This window comes from Protopterus annectens, chromosome 8.part1, assembly GCF_019279795.1.
Source record: "Protopterus annectens isolate FY-2018-M chromosome 8.part1, PAN1.0, whole genome shotgun sequence".
Classification (NCBI taxonomy): domain Eukaryota; kingdom Metazoa; phylum Chordata; order Ceratodontiformes; family Protopteridae; genus Protopterus; species Protopterus annectens.
In genome coordinates, this window is record NC_056742.1 from 466,608,352 (window position 1) to 466,614,351 (window position 6,000).

Genomic DNA, 6,000 nt, shown 5'->3' on the forward strand with positions numbered 1-6,000 from the left:
TTACACTCAGGGGGTACAAAGTTCCTACATACTGGTGAGATTAGGGCAATGCTGTTTGCACCTGTAGTGGGCATTAGTACTTTCTGATGAAGGGCATTTATACCGACAAAATCCAGGAATCTTTGGGACTATAAGTTTGGGGTCATATATGATTTTGAGTTTATCCTGGGGGTAACTGAAGTCATCCATGAATATGGTGTGAGGATGAATGGGAAGTGACTACAGTTCATTTATGTAAGTGTTGTGGGTTTCCTGGGTCTTAGAAGGGGTCCTACAGCAATCAAAGATGTGGTATTCAACTTTGCTTATGGTGAGTGTACATGGAGAAGTTCAAATGCTTCACACTGCTTGACCAGGCTTGAGGTTTCTTTGTTATATAAATTGTGATATCTACACCTTTTGTCCCTTTCTTTGCAGTAGCTGATGTAGAATTCCAGAAGACATTATAGCCCTGCATTGCTGGAATGCTCTCCTCAGCTTTAACCCATATCTCAGTAGCTACGCAGATATCTATGTTCTCCAGGGGAGGAGATCTTGGAGGAAACTGACTTTTTTATTTAGTTATGTTGGATGGCTTATCAAGCTGGCAATGCCTAAAAAAAGGCACTATGTGGGTGGGCAAGGTTTTAGACAATATCTGAAAGTCTAGAAAGGACAGGTGCAAACCACCCTGGTGAAGCAGCACAGGTTGTCAGTCATATCCTCCCAGGCAACAAACATTGTGCCCCATTTAAATTACACCAAAAACAAAGCCAGTTATTAATGTCTATTATCTTCTGTTCATATGATGGCATCAACCTTGGAGAGGGTAGAATGCTACAGTGCTAGGTGCATACTGGCATGGGATCCATAGTCTGGGAGCTCCATCATGTCGCTTTTCGTATAACCTATGGGGTTGGATCTTAAATCATTTACACCTAAATGGACTATGACTGAGTCATGCTAGTACTTGTGATTCAGTGACTTCTGTCTCTGTTTAGACCACAATGGAAAGGGTAAGTACCCATTCTTATTAATAAATGCTAGCCCTAACCCTGTCCCAACCACAACCCCATCCCTTAACTTAGAACAGCCCTTTCCATAACACTACTACTACTCAGACAAAGTATATCTGAATTTAGTGGTAGGGTTTTGTTTTAATCAGTTTCAAATGGAAACTGTTTTCCTTAACCAAGTTTTTTTTTCAATGTTTTGGGTTTTTGGTAAGTAGATTTTCAAAACACTGGCATTGATCACCCATGTTTCAATGCTTGCCCATGTCAATAAACTAAATATATATACACACATATACATATACATGTACAGTGCAATGAAAAATTATTTGCCCATTTTTCACATAGGGCCATGTAAGTTTGGATAGTTTATTTTCCTTAATAAATAAAATCATTACTTAAAAACTGCATTTTGTGTGTACTTGGGTTATCTTTGTCTAAAATTTATATTTGTTTGATGATCTGAAACTTTTAAGTGTGACAAACATGCAAAACAATAAGAAATCAGGAAGGGGCAAATACTTTTCCATTGCATTGTATATACACACTCAAGTGTGCACACACACACACACACACACACACACACACACACACACACACACACACACACACACACACACACCATCATCATCATCATCATCATCATCATCATCATTTTCTTTCGGCTGTTCCCGTTAGGGGTCACCACAGCAGATCACCTGTTTCCATTTCTTCCTGTCCTCTGCATCTTGCTCTGTCACACCAACCACCTGCATGTCCTCTCTCACCACATCCATAAACCTTATCTTAGGCCTTCCACTTTTCCTGTTACCTGGTAGCTTCATCCTTAGCATCTTTTTCCCAATATACTCAGCATCCCTACTCAGCACATGTCCAAACCAACGTAATCTTGCCTCTCTGGATTTGTCTCCAAACCTTCCACCCTGGGCTGACCCTCTAATATACTTATTCCTAATCCTGTCCTCCCTCGTCACACCCAGTGCAAATCTTAACATCTTTAATTCTACCACATCCAGCTCAAACTCCTGCCTTTTTGTCAATGCCACTGTCTCCAACCCATATAACATAGCTGGTCTTACTACCCTCTTGTAGACATTCCCTTTCACTCTTACAGGTACTCGTCTGTCACAAATCACTCCTGACACTCTTCTCCACTCACTCCATCCTGCTTGTACTCTCTTCTTCACCTCTCTTCCACACTCACCATTACTCTGAACTATTGACCCCAAGTATTTAAACTCATCCACCTTCGCCACCTGTACTCCTTGCATCCTCACCATTCCTCTATCCTCCCTCTCATTCACACACACATATATTCTGCCTTAGTCCTGCTGACCTTCATTCCTCTTCTCTCTAGAGCATACCTCCATCTCTCCAGGGTCTCCTCCACCTGTTCCCTACTCTCACTACAGATCACAATGACATTTACAAATATCATAGTCCATGGGGACACCTGTCTGATCTTGTCTGTCAACCTGTCCATCACCATTGCAAATAAGAAAGGGCTTAGAGCTGATCTTTGATGTAACCCCACCTCCACCTTAAACGCATCCGTCACTCCCACCGCAGACCTCACCGCTGTCACACTACCCTCGTACATATCCTGTACCACTCTTACATACTTCTCTGACACTCCTGACTTCCTCATATAATACCACAACTCCTCTCTAGGCACCCTGTCATATGCTTTCTCTAAGTCTACAAAAACACAATGCAACTCCTTCTGACATTCTCTGTACTTCTCCATCAACACTCTCTGAGCAAACATCGCATCTGTAGTGCTCTTTCCCGGCATGAAACCATACTTCTGATCACTAATCATCACGTCCCTTCTTAACCTAGCTTCCACTACTCTTTCCCATAACTTAATGCTGTGACTGATCAATTTAATCCCTCTGTAGTTATTACAGCTCTGCACATCAACCTTATTCTTAAAAATCGGTACCAAAACACTTTTTCTCCATTCCTCAGGCATCCTCTCACTTTCCAAGATTTCATTAAACAATCTGGTTAAAAACTACACTGCCATTTCACCTAAACACCTCCATGCTTCCACAGGTATGTCATCTGGGCCAATAGCCTTTCCATTCTTCATTCTCTTCATAGCTATCCTTACTTCCTCCTTGCTAATCCATTGTACTTCATGATTCACTATCCCTACATCATCCAACCTTCTCTCCCTCTCATTCTCTTTATTCATCAACCCCTCAAAGTACTCTTTCCATCTCCTCAACACACTCTCCTCACTTGTGAGTATGTTTCCCTCATTATCCTTTATCACCTTTACCTGCTGCACATATTTCCTAGCTCGGTCCCTCTGTCTAGCCAATCGGTACAGGTCCTTTTCTCCCTCCTTAGTGTCCAACCTTTCATACAACTCTTTATATGCCTTATTCTTAGCCTTTGCCACCTCTCTCTTTGCCATGCACCTCATCTCCTTATACTCCTGTCTACTTTCTTCATCTATTTGACAATCCCACTTCTTCTTTGCCAACCTCTTTCTCTGTATACTCTCCTGTACTTCCTCATTCCACCATCATGTCTCCTTGTGTGTGTGTGTTTAAAATCAGCAAGGGGTCTGGGGCACAGCCCTCCATGTGGGGATGCAGGGGCAGCGGGACCTGCCAACTGCAAAAATTAAATGTTTTTGTTATTTTTATGTTGGGCTTTGCATGAACCAAAACTGTCAGTCGGCACATGCAGAGTACTGTGTCAAAGTTTTCAAGGTCTGCATTTTTTGTTCCCTTTGTAAACCTCATATTTTGGCGGTGGGAGAAAACCAAGTGCTCGGAAGGAAAGCCCAAGCATAGACAAGGAGATCATGCAAGCTTCATACACACTCTGCAAACTGAAGCCGGTAATGAATCTTGGATCCCTGTAGTAGTAAAGCAGACAGCTTATCGCTAAACAATCCTGCTGCCTATCTTACTCAGACTATCCGGGATTCTATTACTCTCGTGTTTGTATCTAACATCTTACTAAGTAGCTGTATGTAACCTGCTTTGACTCATATTTTGTACCTCAACTTAATATCCAGTTTTGCTAGATAATCTGAAGCTTTTCTCCTTGGGCTGCCACAGAAAATGGGCCCTGCCCAGGCAAAAATGCAGTCAGACAAATGCAAACAAATGAATATATATATATGTGTGTGTATATATATATATATATATATATATATATATATATATATATATATATATGTGTGTATATGTGTATATATATATATATATATATATATATATATCTATATATACACACACACACACACACACACACACACACACACACACACACACACACACACAAACACACACACACATATACATACATACGCATATTTATATAAAACATGTCACAGAAAAAAATCAATAAATGAAAACTGTCCACAAAACAATAATAAAGAATGGGGAACCTGACACCTTTTTTCCTCATGGAACCCCATCTACTCCCTGGCTAGGTTTGCACTGAATCTCTTTATCTAAATATTAATTGACTCAAAACCTGTATGTTCTCATAAGTAACAGTGTGTCAGGGTTCCTAGTGCAGGCATTTATAATGACACATTCCACATGATCACCTTCCTATTGAGAATAGGATTCCTGGCCACCTGCAAAGTAGCCAAGTGCACAAATTAAATGAATATCACAGCCAAAAGCCAAACTGTTATTTTTCCCTTCTCTTAAAGTAGAGCAGCCTTTGAGATAGTTATATTAAGTATGGGAGGCATGGACAATAATTTAGTTTGTTTTTCTGTTTACTATGTTCATTTTTGGGGGGGGTGATGTGTGCTTTTGATCTGCAAGATGAGATGTATAGGATAACCAACAATTTAGTCTACTTTGCTGTTGGTTGTGTATTTTGGTCTGCATAGGTGGGTATGTGGGAGGGGCAACAATCACACTCACCTTTGGTGTTGGAAGACGGGAAGGCTATGGGTTCAATTCCCTTAATAGGTGTTTGGATTCATTTTCCATTACTGCCACTGCAGTGCAGCATAAAGGAGGATGCTGCATTCGAGAGGGAGCTGTCCTTCAGATGAGATGTTAAACTGAGGTCCATTGCATGTGAGTTGTTGGTAGCTCTGGTGGATGTAAAAGATCCCACAGCACATACCAACAAAAAAGTAGGGGATATTCCCTGATGCCCTGACCAAATCCGCCCAGTAGCATAAATACCACCTTGGGACTCTCCTGACAAGAGGACATTGGCCTACTGGAGCTAACCCTGTCAACAAAGAGAAAATAAATAATTTGTCTTGCTATTAGTTGTGCATTTTGGCTGATGTGTCCTTTGGACCTGGTCACACTCAGCTTGTCACCTAGATCCCCTTCCTAACTATTCACAATGGCAAGCACTGAAAGAAGCAAAAAAAAAAATGCAACAAAACTAATGTGTGCTTGCTGACGTTATCTGTTCAGATAAGGGTAATTCCAAAACACTGTTAAACAAAATATATAGTTCCAAGCTACATGAAGACAATGGAAAGCATTGTGTAATTACAGGCATGTCATTTATTTAATTATTTATTTATCTGACATTTGTTTACTGGGATGGTCTGACCGGGTCTACAGAACCTGTTTTCAGCAGAGGTCTGGGGAGAAAAGCTCCCCAGCCATTCTTCTTACACTTACTATGGGTGACCTGGAAAAGTCTGTAGTAAAGTGGGACTTCAGGCACAGCATTGTCAATATGGGGCTCCAAGTTAATAACCGGTAAGCACATTAGTAAATAGTTGGCAAATTAATGTGACAGCATTCATTGAATAGGGAATAAACACAATGTGCAATAGCCACATAATGGCTTTGTTATTGTTATCATACGTTTTCAATAAGACTTTTAAAGTGCAGCTCAAAACCTGCTGATCAAGCCAGAGTTCTAGATACAGTGAAATAAATGATTAGATATTTTAAAAACTGTCTTTAAAATGAGACAAAAGCTTATGGCTGCAAATATCACATTAGATGAGTGAGAGATTGTGTAGTTACTGTGGAAGCATGGTGCTCATCCA